Below are 15,827 nucleotides of genomic sequence, written 5' to 3'. Positions count from 1 at the left end.
CAGACTGAGGTTGACCTCAGGTAACTGAAACCATGGAAAGCAAAACCTCAGATAAGGGGGATTACTACACCTATTTGTGCTTTCAGCCAGAGTTAATTGGGGCAGTGTGCTTTGGGGCACCACCTTGTAAATGGCCTCAGCCCATGATGCTCTACCATGTTAACATGAATTAAGGATGTTCTACAATGTGCAACATGTTGTCCACCTCACTGTGAGCTTTCTTTTCTCTAATTATATTGTACTCTGTGTAATTTTTTAAATTTTGTTTTAAAGATATATTTCAAAGTAACTAAAAGAACATCAGATGGGATATTAACTTCTCTTTCAAGCCCATGATTGATGAAATAGAAGGTAAAGATCAGAAGGCAATTAGAAATTGGCGGAAGTTCTTGGACAATGTGATGGCATCATAACATCACTACCACCCGAAGAACTATACAACAATAGCTTTTAACAGGAATTGGCAGAAGCGTTGGCTGGAGGAATGCTTCAGGGGACTTCACGGAATTGAAAAGGATAATTTCTGATGCACAGTACAAGAAACCAGTTAGCTCTTCCATTCTTTAGAATGTACCCAGTCTTTCCTACACTATTCAAACTTGTCATCTGGTCATTTGTGGAATAAAAATTTTATGACTGGGTTATGAATGAATGAAAAATTAATGAGAGCAGTAGGTGGTCACTAAAGACTATGAGACACATAGTTTGTTGCTTGTGTATCAACATATTTCTTTTGCGTAAACATATCTCTTTCACATCCTGGTGTCAGGCCATCTGATAATATCTTTGATAAAATAGACAACATTAGATTCTACCTTATTAACCAATCAGTTATTCACGTTGAGTCCAATCCTGGCTTCTCTGCTTAATTGCTTTAAAGGTCACACCTTAAAATAATTTACTTCCATATGTTACTTGAACCACTGATTCTAAGCAGATAATTTCCAAAATGATGGCTTTTCAACCCCTGCCACTCATCTTGTATTAGGGAGGATACTTTTATTGAAAATGCAGAAACGAAATACAAACCAGCGAGTGAGAAAGCAATCGGGTGAGCAATCGTGCGAGAGAGGAGAAACTCTTCTCTAATGTAACTGGGAAGCTGTGAAATTTTGGAGAAAGGGTCCCACATAATGCTTGTTTCTCTTTCTCTATTCATTGGCTTCATTATCAGATTCTTTCCACTTGGTTGGAAAATGTCATGGTCCATGATCCAAAATGAAGACTCTTTCTCCCAGAACTGATTATGTCATCTTAGGGGTGATTGCGATTGGACATCTGCCCTTCCCAAGACAATTGGTGAAGCCAGGTTGGTCAACCTGATTTTTTTTGTCCATCCTTATAGATCGGGAATAAGACGCTTAACTGATAGCTCCTCCTGAAGCTTTCCAAGGTGAAGGGAAAGATGGTTGGCCAAAGAGGAGGCAAATAACCGAGACTAGTATATACACCTCTCTAATTATGTGCCTCCTAGAGTCCAGAGGATAACTCCAGCGGGATTCAAACTGCATTTGCCCATGTTCTTTGCTCTAATTTGATTCCTCTCTTCTGAAAATTAACTTACAAAGAAATCTCTTGATCCTTTACCAGTCCAGTTTAAATCTCCATGAAACCTCCAGAATGGAATGAATCACTCCTTCCTCTGAAATCCTATAGCACTTATTATCTAAATCACATGTTCAATTCAAACCAATTCACCAAACATTTCTTGTACTTATATCACATGCAAGACATTCTGCTAGAGAAGTGCAGAGATGAAATGGTCTCCGCCATCAGGACATTTTAAATATAATAGGTGAAATCAACATGCACCTGACCAAGAAAAGATGAGACGGTCTTTGCAAATATGCTCTCAAAGTCACCGTGTATTTTTCTGTCTTTGTCTTATTAGTAATTTTTCTTCTGCCTCCAATGCCCAATCCCTAATCTTTCTTTCAGATGGAGCCCAAACATTATTTCCTTTGCAAAACCAAGAGTTTACCCCTTTTCCTAATATGCTTCCTCTATAAAAGCACTAGACTTGCAATAGTTATTTGTGTATGTGTTTCCCTTACCCCACTATAAATGTCTGAAGGCAGAGGGATGTATGTACTTATTTAATCCTTACTTCCCAGCATCTAGTATATCATTTGGCACAGAGCAAGCCCTCATAAGTAGAGAATAAACATCTCTTGCCTCTTGTGTGAGAATTTCAGATCCTCAGGAGTTAGGAGCATGGAAGGCAGTATGCTACAGGGAAAAATCACACACGTTTCATAATCTCAGATGCCTTTGTACCCTTAGCAAGAAGCTTATATACTACTATTTGTATTCCCATTTTATCGATAGAAAAACCAAGGCACAGAATTGATTGATTTGTCCAAAGTCCTGGGCTTGTAAGTGACAGAACTATGATTTGAACCAAGTATTCCATCTCCAGTGTAGGACTCGTCACCATTTTATGCTGCCTCTCAAATAGAATATTATATTTTTTTAAGTGCGTACTATATTCCTGAGATTTAGCAATTATTTCATCTGTTTGTCCCTTTTTAAAATTCTGATTTACTTCTCTCCTTGCCTTAACTAGTCAGAAATTAAGAACCAAGTGCTTAATGGAAGTAGTGACATCTTGCAAAGATAATACTCTTCCAAATAAGTAAGTAAGTAAATAAATAAATAAAGGCCATGGTTGGAAAGCTTGTGTAATCTTTCCTTAAATGCCAGAATCTAATTCTCTTGGTCCACTTTACATCATTCCTGAGAGAGCATTTCCATTTGACCACATGCAAATTCTCCTGGAATACCAAAGATTCAAATGAGAGTGCAGCCCAGAGCCACTCACTTATACAGAAAAGAGACAGAAATCAGCAAACGCCAAGTGATGTAGTCAGAGGTCTCTGGCACAGACCCCCACGGAGCTTTCATCTGCGGGAAGCATGTCACTCATCATGGCATTCTGTGGGGAACCACAACTAAAGGGCCAGGGAACATTCCCATAAAATGGCTATCAGATGCAAGTCTGCAGTTTCTCAAAGAGCGCCCTGTGGTTGCAAATTCACCACAGAGCTAAAGACAATTCCAGGGGCCTCCTTATCCCATTCGCCCTAGAAAAAGGAAATTAGTCAAATATAACTGCAGAGATAAGTAGTTTATTCTCTGTGATTGTCAGCTACATTGACTTACCAGAAGTACTTCGTTGGAAATAAAAATAATGTAACTTTTTACTTGAGTGTGCTAGACAGTTATAAGACAATCTTTAGCTCCCAGTGACATATGAGATCTTAAAAAAAAAAAAAAAGTATAGTATTGGAAGAGGCTTAAGATGCAAATAACATTCTTTTTCATCATTTACAAAAGAGGAAATATAGACCCAGCAAGATGACTTGGCATTCTTAAGATCACATAGACTCTACAAATAAGCAAGGTGTCAAACATGGCCCTCCTAACTCTTAACCAAAGTTTCTGTTACAGTGAATACAGTTCGGAGGCTTGAAACTCACTTTTGCCACTAATTACATGAATCATGAGAACAGTGGGGATGTTCTGCAACATCTTAGAGCATTAGTTTCCTAACTGAAGTGTCTGTGACAGGATGTGTAGTGGCCGGTGGGTGGAGGTGCTGCAGATTTAAAAAGGATGGTTAGGGAAATCCTCCCTGAGATTCTGACATTTGAATAAGAAAGTATAGAGTCATCCATGTGGATTACAGGGAGAAGAAAATCCCAGGAAGAGAAAACAGCACAGTGAAATGTCCTGTAAAGAGAAGAGAAGGAGGACCCCTGATATATTTTTAGGGGGAATAGGATGCCAACAAGGTCTAAATCGATGAGCCTGGAAAGAGTGATAGGAAATGAGGTCAGAGAGAAAAGAGTAGATCATTTGGTTTTTATTCGGCGTGAGATGGGAACTACTGGAGGGTTTTGAGCAGAGGACTGATAGGATCTGATTTAGAATTTGACAGAATCAGGCTGCGGCAGGACACGTGTGGAAAGTGATGAGTAAGGAGGTTGTTGAAATCATGCAATGGAAGATCATTGTTGATCTCTGCAAGAAGTCTCAGAAGAGTGATTGGGAAGTGACCATAAGTTGAGTAGGTTCAAGAAAAAACTGGAGGAGAAAAATTGGAAACTAATTGTATAAACTGTTTAAATACATTTGCTGTTAAAGGAAGAACAGAAATGGAGCAGTCAATGGGGGTTGAAGTGGGGTCAAGAGAGGATTTTCTCAAACTCTAGAAATGTGTATCATTAAATATCCTCTCCGATAAGGACTCTGAAGCATTACAAAGTAAAGATACATGCCTCAAGTCGTAGAGTTCCGGGGCAATACAATCAATATTTGATTACGTCTGCTTGTCTCCCCAAACTGTTGGCAATCCTGGGAAGGTCACTTACCAATAAGCACCTGAAGTTCCTGAACCCTTGAATGTACATTGTAATGATGCAGACTTCACAAAACTCTGAGAATCAAATGAGTATACAAACTCCTTAAAGGCTGGAGCCAGAATTTCTTCAAAGGCAGTTGTTCGAATGAGATAATATGAGTCCAGCACCCACAGAATGAATGGCATTCATGAAAGCTCTTGATGAATATTTGTTGAATAAATATTAACTTAGAGGAAATGCCTAGGACAACGTTTTGTAAGCTGTGACATTCAGCTACTATCGTGTCCGTTGTTGGTTTTATAACTCCCTCCCCAAGCCTCTTAATAGAAAGAAAATAGGGAAACAATTTCCTAAGCTCGCTTCAACCGGGATCTCAGGTGCAGTCACCCAGTTTCATTACAGATGCTTGACTTGCAAACAATAACTTCAAAGAGTTCGGAAATGTGATGATGTCATAACGGGCACATTCTCCATGTGCCTGGAAAGGAACTGTGAGCAGTCGTTGCTGGTCTGTGACACAACTGGCATTGTCACTTAGAGAATTAAGTTCCTCCTACATCTCTTGGATTAATGTTAGCGCGCTCTCCTAACCAAAGGAATTTTGCATTCGAGTCGGCAGCTGTTGTCACCTCTCCAGCTGCACCTCCTCAACAAACTCAGTTGATATTCATATAGAACACAAGCTCTGATGTGGGGATAATTGCTAGATTAGCTAATAACAGAGGTCCCTCCTTCCTGCTTCTATTACCCCTTGAATAGCTATTCTGATCATTAAATCCATCTTTATTCCAAACAGAACAAATTCCAGCAATTAGCGAACATTTTACAGTTCTTGACCTGTTTGTAAGAGCATGTTTCTGTTGTACATATTATATGAAAAGTCAATAAGTAGAGCATGCTTCATTAATTGCAGCTGCTTTTATGTGTGCCAATTTTTTTTTTTATCACATGCACTAACTTAGAATGCAGTAGCTCAAAAGACAAAATAAAAAATGTTTATTATTTATAGGCAAAGCTGAGTAGCTAAAGACAATTATTCTAAAATTTAATATGATACTTTTGAAGAAAACAATTTAACTTCAGCAGTTGCTTAAAGAAAGATAGTGGTCAGCTAGAATTTTGCAAATATTTCCACATTGCATTAAGTCAATCATTGAGCAGTGCCTTTGAAATTGTTTCATTGTTGTAAGCATAATGCCAAGGTATCATTCATTCCATTAGTTATACATTTTAATACCAGTATAGAGATATGATTTACATAGTACAAAATTCACTTACTATAAGTGAACAGTTCAATGATTTTTAGTAAATTCATACAGTTGTGCAGTCATCACCCAAATCATGTTTTAGAACTTTTCCATCAACCTTGGGTCCCTTTGCAGTAAATCTCCACTCTCATTCTCAGCCCGAGGCAATGACTGATATACTTTCTGTCTCTATAGATCTGCCTTTTCTAAAAATTTCATATACATGTATTCATACAATATGCAGTCCTCTGTGTCTGGATTCTTCCATTTAGCATCATGTTTTTGAGGTTCATCCATATTGTAGCATGTATCAGTACTTTGTTCCTTCTTATTGTCAAAGGGTATTCCATTGTATGAATATACATTCTTAAAATCAACTCACCACTTAATGGGCATTTGGATGGTTTCCACTTTTTATCTAATATAAACAGTGCTGCTGTGCACAGTGTGACTTGCTTTGGCAGAACATACTTCCCTGTAAATTTTGGTGATCAGAATGTACTTCCTGCCCTTGACTTAGGGCTCTTCCGTGTGACTTGCTGTGGCCAATGGGATGTTCACAGAAGAGATGTAAACGGAAACACGCTTGCCTGGTTAGGTATCTCTCTTGCACTTCTGCCATCACCATGAAAACTTTTCCAGGTAGCTATTGCCTCTTCAGCCTGGGTCTAAGCATGAAAATGTGGGAAAGACCTGAGTTCAAACCACAGTGAAGAGCCAAGGCTAGACTCACCAGCACCCTAAAACAGAGCCACCCCACCGAGCCTAGTTAGAGAGGAGCTGATCTCAAACTTGATGGCGGAAGTGTAATGGGTAATAGTTGTTTTTAAGTCACTGAATCTTGGGGTAGTTTATTAAGTAGCAATGTTGTGGCAATAGGTAATAAATACAGAAGCCATGAATAATCTGGCTTCCTCCTACCTCACCAAACTTATTCTATGCTGTTCTCACTCTTCATTTTCCTAGCCATTCTTATACAGTTTCAACTCACCATATGCCTGCCTTCCTCAGCTTCTTCATCTATGCTGTTCTCTCTACCTGGAAAATTGTTCCTCCTCTCCCTTGCTTAACTAATCTCCACCGAACTTTCATATTTCAACTTAAAAATCTTTGCCTGAGAGAATCTGTAGACACTTTTTCTGAGTAACAAACTTCCCCAAAACTTGGTGGCTGAAAACACCTATTTTATTCTCATGAAACTGTGGGTCAATGATGTGGGCTGGGTGGTTCTTCTGCTTGGCCCCTTGTATCACTGAGTACAGTTCCAGCTATCTAGACAGTCAACTGGTGGTAGTTAATTTAAGACTTACTTCTCTGGCATACGTGGTTTTCAACAGGCCATATGTCTCCAGCAGGCTAGCCACAGAATCCCCAAGAACAAGAAAGAACAAGTCCCAGTGCACAAAGTTACTGCTGGCATTGCATCTTATAATGTTCCATTAGTAAAACTAAGTCACATCGCCAAGCCTAGAGTCAATGTGGGAAGGAACTACCTAAGAGGATGCATACAGAAAGGTATAATGAATAAGGGGCTTATCACAATCTTCCCTCTGGCCCTAATGATTCATGTCCCTCTAACCTGCAGAACATATTAACTTCCTAACAAGAGCCCCAAAATATCATTCAATCATGGTATTAGTCTCAAAATCCCTGATCTTGTAATCTGCTTTAGGTCCAGATGCAGATAAAGCTCATGGAGTACAGCTCCTCGGTCATGATTCCTATTGATACAAAGATGTGAGAACTAAAAAGAAAAATTATTTACCCCCAAGTGCCTAACATGATGATGATGAGACAGGAATAGAAAAATGAAAAGGAATGGGAAGCAAGAAGAATAGTCACTGGTTTATAGAAACCATGAAATACAACGTATGCACATGTTATCAGGCCCCCCCTACTCTGGTTGTGCCCACTGAGAATGGTTCCTTATACTACTATTCTCCTATGCTCTCTATTCCACCCACAATATTCTTGTCTCTACCCTCTAAGATAGCACCTCTTAAAAAGAATTGTGGCTTGGAGGGTTTTTTAAAATGCTACTTATTCAAAGAAAAATGGGGGTTCAGAAGAAGGTCTCTATTTCCTTTAATCTTAGATTGTCTAACTCCCTTAAAACCATTTTGTGTTTGCTATGTATCACATTACATTCTATTAGGCAAAATCCATGTCCACAATTCTTTTTGATATAGCCTTCTCACACTAGACTTAGGGCTATTTTGAGATTAGGCTTCTGTAGGAACATGCCATTAAGATTCTTAGGAGCAGTTTTGTCTCACTGAGAGGATCTAGTAAGCATAACCTCTTTAAACCTTTTAGAGATATTAACAAAGAATCATATAACTACACCCTTGATTTGATATTTAATCTGAGGCCATTTTTCACTTAAAAAAAAAGCTGTGAAATAGTTTTATTTTCCAAGTCAGAAAGTCTTGGTTACAGCAAAAAGGCCCTCTAAATTCTGTTTGCAAAGTGAATAGCTCTCTCTTTAGCTCATCTCTCCCTTTCTGTACCTTACCATATGCAGCAAAACGCAGCCAATCAACACTTTCAACATTCTTCCTGGTGATCTCCTTAGCCAGAGCTGCAAATTCATTAGGAATATTTTTTTCTCCTAGTTAACTCAGATGACAGTTTGGCACAGCAACATAAAACAAATCAACTGTTTTCCAACTTCTAAAACCAGTTTCCTTAGCACTTCTCCAGACTCTACAAAATTTTTTTCACCATTTTTCATGTCTTTGATAGCAGATTCCTCACTTTTCCATCCGCCACGTATTGCCCTGTCTGAAAGCTCATAACTTGTGTGTTAGATTTTTGTATGAAAAAAGCACCCTTCTAGGTATCTATTTCTATATGAACTACCTTTTGCTGCATAGAAAACCACCCCATAGCTTATGGACTTAAAAGAGTAATAATTCAATTTGCTTACAAGTCTCTGGATCAGCAGTTTGGATGAGGCTTAGCTAGGTGGGTCTTCTGCTGGTGTTACTTGGGGTTATTTATACAGCTGCAGTAATTGGCATCTCAACTGCGACTGGAGAGTCTAAGACGTCCTCACTCATACGCCTGTCCCTGGGTGTCAGGTGCTGGCTGGGCCACATATCTCCTGCAGATCAGCCTGGGTTTCTTCATGTGGTGGCAGGAGATTTCCCAGCATCAAGAGAGGGTAAGCTCCAGTGTACAAGTGCTTTTCACACTTCTGGCACTTTAGGTTTGTTTGTGTCCCATTGACCAAAGCTAAGCGCATGGCCAAGCCTAGAGTCCCTGTAGAAGGTGGCTTCGAAAGGATGTGCATAGAGCAAGGTATAATTCATTGGTGGACATTTCTCTATCTACCAAGAAGCATTTTTTGACAGCCTGAGACTACGTTATAATGCCTTGCTTTATACTCTCTTAGCACCCTATACTTCTTCTTTAAAACAATTAATTGTACAATTTGATATTTAACTTATGACCTTCTGGCTGCGTATATGCTTCTGGAGACAAAGATTGTATCTTGTTCACTGCTTTATCTTTAGCACAAAGAAAGAATGTTCGTGCTTGGTAAGCACTTAAATGATTGATGAATGAGTGATAGAATAAAAAATAGTCCTAAGGGAAGCTCTTCAGTCCTCACAGTTTATTTTCTTTTAGCGTTTAACATATCCGAGCTTAGATGCACATTTGCTTACTTATCTATTACCTACATCCCCTTGTAGGGTATAAACTCCATAATGTCAGGAACCTCACTCATTGTGTTTATAAAAAAGGCCTGAATAAACTATACACTCAATCAATCTTTAGAAATAAGGAAAGAATGAAAATATTAAATACATGCAAGAACATTAAGTATAAATATATTAATATGAGAAAACATATTTATATATAAATAGAGTAATGATATAAATATATTAAAATAATATACTCACTTTCCATTATGATCAGCCGGTAGGATCAAAACTCAAGGGCCGTTAAAACAAACAACCCAAGACTGAGACAGGATATGGTCTCTCCTGGAATCTGAGAAAGATTCATTGGACTCTCTGGGAAAAATTTTTATTATGAGGTGGGAAGAAAACAGATGGGAAAGCTGCCCTGCAGTGGAGTCACAAGTGGGAAAGGCATCCTAATTCCTTGGGTCTTAGGGGGAATGTGGGTACAGGCCACAGCAGATGCGAAGATAAGGGCAAGATTAGCATCATTATGCAACAGTAGTGACATTGATGGAGAACCAGGCCTTTCTCCTCTTCCCCAAACACCTCTCCAGTTGTGACTAGGCCATGCAAATTCACTTGCCAGCATCTGTGATACTCAAAGCCGCTGTATGATGGCAAAGCAATTCAAGTACAGTCATCCCCCATTATGCATGGTTTCACTTTCCACGGTTTCAGTTACCCATGGTCGAATAAGCGAAAAGTGGAAAGCGAAACCAGGAATAAGGAGGAAAGTAAAACCATGGATAAGTAGGGACTACTACAGTGTTCTATACTGTCTGCTGTTTCAGGCTTCCACAGGGGTCTTGGAATGTATCTCCTGCTGGTAAGGGGGCACTACTGTAATCCTATAGCAACCTGGAAGCTAAGTGACCTATGGGAATAAGGGAGAGTTAGAAGGCACGTTATAAACCCACAAGAAGATTGCAGAGGTTTATTATCACATTTTTACCTTCATTCATTCTTTCATCTATTAATTAATTCCATTACAATTTTAATTGAATACTTATTACTATACCACTAGAGTTGCCTACGCTGTGGTGGGGCACTAGCCCATCAGTCTCCACTATGGTGAGAGAGACAAAATGTATATTATCAATAGACTAGGGACAGAGAAGGGCTTTCCCATTTAGCGCTACGTTGACAATCCTCTGATCGTGTCTACGGGATATGAAACTGCCCTGGAGTGCGTGGGCAGCCTCTGCCCAAATCTCTGAAGCTAGTTGGCTCTGTATGACGGAGAGCGCTGGAAGGCTGGTGACTGAGGGTGCACACTCTCTCAAAGGAGGAGGTTTATCTGCACCTGGTCCAGGTTTGCACGGCCTCTCCTGCAAACCTTAGCCTGAGTGTCTGTGTAAGCCTTTGGGACGACAGTTTGCTAGTAATCTGGTTCCAAAACATTTGCCAATTTTCCAAGCCCTTTAATGATAAGAGTAACACTTATTAGGCCCTCATAGTGCACCAGCGTCTGTGCTAGGTACATACACATGTATCTGCCTGTTTACCTTTACACAACCCTAGAGGTGAGCATTATCCCAATAATGCAGATAGAGAGCCTGAAGCTCAGAGGGCGAAAGAACATCCTTACGTTGGAAAGAATGGTGGAACCTGTCATTCATTTTGCCTCTTCTGAGTGTCTGTTATATTCCAGGCCTTGAAGGGGGCCTGTGCTTGAAGACAGTTATTTTGCTTCTACAGTCTGAGCTCTTTCTGCCAGCTCAGGCCAGCTTCCAGAAAGGTGGTGGGAGAGGGAGGTAAAAAGGGAAAGTGGGCCTGGAGGATGTGAAATCTAAGCACCCCAGGTTTGTCTGTGAGCAGCCCCCACCCCATCTCCTTCGGTTCTTCCATCCCAGACCCCGCCACCCCTCCTCCCCGCATCGCGCCCATATCCTCACCTCCCTGACCCAGGCAAGTGTTCTTTCTCGAACATCTCCCTTGAAAGGATAACAAAAGTGTTTTCACTGGCGCTGTTGTCATGTGATCAAAGCATAGCTCAGGAAATGGGGTCCCTCCAAAGCTGTTTATCTAAAATCTCTAATTTCACCAGTTGGAGCATTTTAAGAGAACATTCTGCACCTTCTCTCCCAAGGGCAAATATTTCAGTTACCTGTGTACTGGGAACCAGGCTGAGGCCACACATACTTTGCTTAGTAAAGGAAAACATTCCCCTCCTGTCAGAGCATTTCCCTTTGTGTTCAGGAGCACTCCCCCACCCCTAGCCCTGCTAGGAGGCCATGAGGAAATCCTAACCTAGTTTCTCACAGGAAGTTTGAGTGGTTCAACACAGAGAAGATTTAAAGACAAAAAGCTCTAAATCCAAGCTTAGGTAGGAGTGTTTTTTATTACTGATACAAAACAGAGTCCCTTTTCTGGGTTATTCAGATGAGCCCAGGGTAAATATTTATCCTTTCAGCTAATGGGTCTATTTTGAGGAGCTCTGGGACTCCCAGAAAACCAAGTTGATGGATCACTTTTTGCTTCCCCATCAGAGAGTAGGACCCAGCAAAGTGATTTGGCACAGGGAGCCCTTTTTCTGTGGCATGCCTGTCTGCATGTCTGAGGCATAACATCCCTCGTTGTGCCAGAATGGGGAGGCCTTGCTGGGACCTCCCAGCTCTACCACTCTGAAACGATTTAATAGTCATCTCGTCAGTGTTCCCAGAGTAAACAGCCTCCTACCTCTGAGGAGAAGGAGAAAGATGGATGGCTGGGTCTGCAACCCCACCCTCCCCTTAGGTTTGAATGCAATGCTTTGTTCTTGGTGGGTTTAGGGGACGCCGTGTTCACACCACCCGCACCCCCAACACACACACGAAAATTTACATATATGAATAAATGAAAAGGATATATATGGACATACTGCACCACACTGAGAGATCTTTGAGAGCAGAGCCTATTCCTTATTCATATTTGTGTCTTATATTGCCTAGCAATGCCTGGCATAGAGGAGATGATTAAGACACACTTTTTGAATGAACACATGAATAATTATAATTATAACCATTTATTTAGCACTTAATAGTTGCCAGGTGTTAAAGGAAGTATTTCATAAATGTTCTTATTTAAGTCACACCACACACCATTAAATTCAGTGCTGTTGCTCTCCCCATTTCACAGATATGAAAAGGGAGGCTTGTCAAGGCAAGTGTTTTATCCGAGGTTACACAGCTGGTTGGTGGTGGCAAGAGCATCTAATTCCAGAGTCTTCCACAAAGTCATTGACTCAAAGTATAAATTAAAAATATTTCTAAATGTCATATACAAATAGCAGTAGTTTTATCACCAAAGTACCAAAATCCTACCTGGAGGCCTTGATTTTGCAGTGTCTCTGTCTCAGACATTTCTTGTCCTTCCTCCCCAATCGTCAGACACTCAGCAGAGGCATCAGCTTCCGAGTAAAGATTTCGCATTTCCAAGTGAAAGAGATTTAAGTCCCTTCCAGAACACAAATGTTTCCCCAAAGAGTAGATTGGCAGGTTCCTGGCTGCCTGTCAGTTTTCTATCGCTGCCAAAAGAAATTGTCACAGACATAACATTTTAACACAACACTCATTTATGTTCTTTCAGTCTCGTAGGTCAGGAGTTCCGGGCAGGCTAAGCTGGGCTCTGCTTAGGGCATCACAACGCTGAAAAGAAGGTTTGGGCCAGCTGGCCTGTCCTCTGGAGGCGTTGGGGAGAACCTGTTTTCAAGCTGGTTCAGGTGTTGGCAGAGTTCAGTTCCTTGCAGGTGTAGGATGGAGGGGCCTGCTTCCTTGCTGGCTGTCAGCCAGGGTCTGTTGATTGCTCTTAGAAGCTGCCCACATTCCTTCTCAGGTGGCCCCTTCTGCCTTCAAACGGGCAAAAGCCTGTCAATTCCTTCCTACACTTGGAATCCTTCTGAGTTCTTCTGCCGTCAGCTAAAGAAATTCTCTTCTTTTAAAGGCTCACGTGATTAGATTAGGATCATCTTGACCAAGTCAATTGTGTCATTTGGTATATAAATTCTTCCTGCCAAGGAAGTATAGGAGAAATGTTTATAGAGACACAAAGGGGACCAACTCAGAAGTGGCCCACCATGTCAGAGAACCTGCCAAAGCAGAACGGAGGAATTGCATCAATACTTCCAAAATCAGGCAAAGCACATCAGGACAGAGTCGAGAAAAACTAAGGTGGCACTTAGTAGGCTCTTGAAAAATGTGTCTCTGACTCCCTCTGTTCAAAGTGAACCATAATGTTACACAGAGGAAGGAAAACTTTATCACGCATTCCCAGGTTACCTAAGAATAGGTCACATGTATGGAGTTCTTTCTGTATTCCAGGCACAGTTCTAAGTGCTTTACATGTATTCATTCCTTTTTTCTTCAGGTAAGTGTATGATTTGGACATAGACTTCATTTTACAAATGAGGGGCAATTAGATTTAAAAAAACTGCTTGAACATTGTGGAGCTACTGGTTCCTATAGACAAGCGTTGAAAGCAAGCAGACTGCTCCTGAGATGGTATGCTTAACTGTGATGCTAGATGCTTCTGGAATCATAGCCTTTTAGGGATTCAGTCATGGAAGAAAGGACCAGGGCTAAATTGGAACATAAAACAGCTTTCTGTGGGTCTGGGTCATGGGCTAAAGCCAACAGAGGTCAGAGGGGTCTTGTGGAGAGAGCTGGGATTTTGAGCAAGAAGATCTGGTGTCCAGTTGCAACCATGGAAGTTAGGAAGGTTGTGACCTTGGGCGAGTCATTTCAGTTCTCTGAGCCTCTGTTTCCTCCTTTATACCGTGGGGATAACAACCCCTGCTCCTTAGTCTTTAAAGGATTGTCGTGTGGTTCCATCATGTACAAACATCGTTTTAATGGACTGTATAAATCCAAGATAGTATTTCCATCTGAAATTTGTGTTTTGTTTCTTCTGTATCCCAGGGTCTATGTGCTGCCAAGAAGGATAGCCTTGTTCAGGAAGACCACTTTTTATATCCTCAGGCCTTGGTTCTTGCTCACCTACGGGTTTCATGTTAATCCTTAAGAAATGACCTTTCCTTCTGTCTTTTTCACAGTCTGCCTTTATTTGTGTTTTCTTTGGCACTTTTGAAGCTGATAGGGGTTAAAGTCCTTGAACAAGTCCATCAGAGATTAGTAGAGGGAATTTTCATGTAGACTGAGGGGGAAAAAGAGAAACTGAAGGTGGGAGAGAGTGGGAGGAAGTTCTAAAAGGAGACATGTATTTGTCAGGGTTCTCCAGAGAAATGGAACCAATAAGATATATATATGAGGAGATTTATCCTAGGAATTGACTCATGTTATTATGGAGGCCGCAAGGTCCCACGATCTGCTGCCGGCAAGTTGAAGACCCAGGAAAGCTGGTGGTGTAATCCAGGCCCAGTCTAAAGGGCTGAGAACCAGGGTAACAACTGTCTGAGGGCCAGAGAACATGCATGTCCCAGCTCAAGCAGAGAGCAAATTCACCCTTCCTCTGTCATTTCATTCTATTCAGGCCCTCAACGGATGGGGTGATGCCCACCCATGTTGCAGTGACTTTACTCAGTCTGCTGATTCAAACACTAATCTCTTCCAGAAACATCTCATAGACACACCCAGAAAAAATGTTTTACCAGCTATCTGGGCACCCCTCAGCCCAGTCAAGTTGATACATAAAATTAACCACCACAAGGCAGGAGGGATGGGAAAGGCTGAGTGAAGTTATTGGGGATCTTATTTTTCTCTGTAGATGGACAAAAGGGAGTAGACTGGAGGACTGGAGAAGTCAGGGAAAAAGGTGATGGTTAGAAACAGCTGCTCTGGAAAAAACAAAGGAAATTGAGTGGACACATGATAAAGGATTGTCAAGAAACACTTAGAGCTTGGCTAAGATTGGAAATTTGTTATGAAGTCAATTAGCATGATTCTGCAATTTTCCTGCAATAGGTCGCAGCTGGGAAACAGAAGCAACAATTTCCTAGTGCTTGCTGGAAGCTCAGAAAGAAACAAATTTTATTGAGCATCAACAATTTATTCATTTGTTCTTACAAAAATATTTATTGAATACCTACTGTGTTCCAGACACTGTTCTAGGCATTGAGATGGGACAACAGCAAGAGAGAAGAGTTTTCTTTCTAGATGGAGCTTGCAATTTTTTGGCAAGAAACAGAATGATACATAGGCAAATTAATGCATAATTGAGTTAATTACAGATTGTGATTTATGTCATCAACTATATATGCATATATTAATATTTACACATGTATATACATGCAAATATTGATATATACATGTATGTACCTATATATATTGATATATACATGTATGGATATCTCTATATTTATCTATATACCTATAATCGCATAGAACTATTACACTAGCTTGTGAACCACTGTTTACTCTCATTTTACAGATGAGGCTCAGAGAGGATAAAGATCTTTCTCAAGGTCACAAGGATATAAAAGTCAGAGCCAAGATTTGAACCAAGGTGCTATGACCCCAGGCCAGTGCTCATTCTCTTGTTTCACTAAGTTATACTACTGAGCTCCCTGGCAGGGTGGAGAAGTGGGAGGT

At 40.7% G+C, this 15,827-nt stretch overlaps 1 long non-coding RNA gene across 1 annotated transcript in view; it reads right to left on the bottom strand.

Moving 5' to 3' along the window:
- LOC106824804 (uncharacterized) overlaps window positions 1-15,598 on the bottom strand; it is a 144,585-nt gene extending 128,987 nt beyond the window's left edge. Inside the window, exon 1 of the long non-coding RNA XR_006534799.2 lies at window positions 12,606-15,598. This is a non-coding gene — a long non-coding RNA (uncharacterized lncRNA). The remainder of the gene's footprint in view (window positions 1-12,605) is intronic.
- Between the last annotated feature and the right edge of the window lie 229 nt (window positions 15,599-15,827).

Source organism: Equus asinus, chromosome 12 (genome assembly GCF_041296235.1).
Source record: "Equus asinus isolate D_3611 breed Donkey chromosome 12, EquAss-T2T_v2, whole genome shotgun sequence".
NCBI lineage: Eukaryota > Metazoa > Chordata > Mammalia > Perissodactyla > Equidae > Equus > Equus asinus.
Note: the sequence above shows the minus strand (reverse complement) of the source record. Positions and strands in the feature narration are given on the sequence as shown.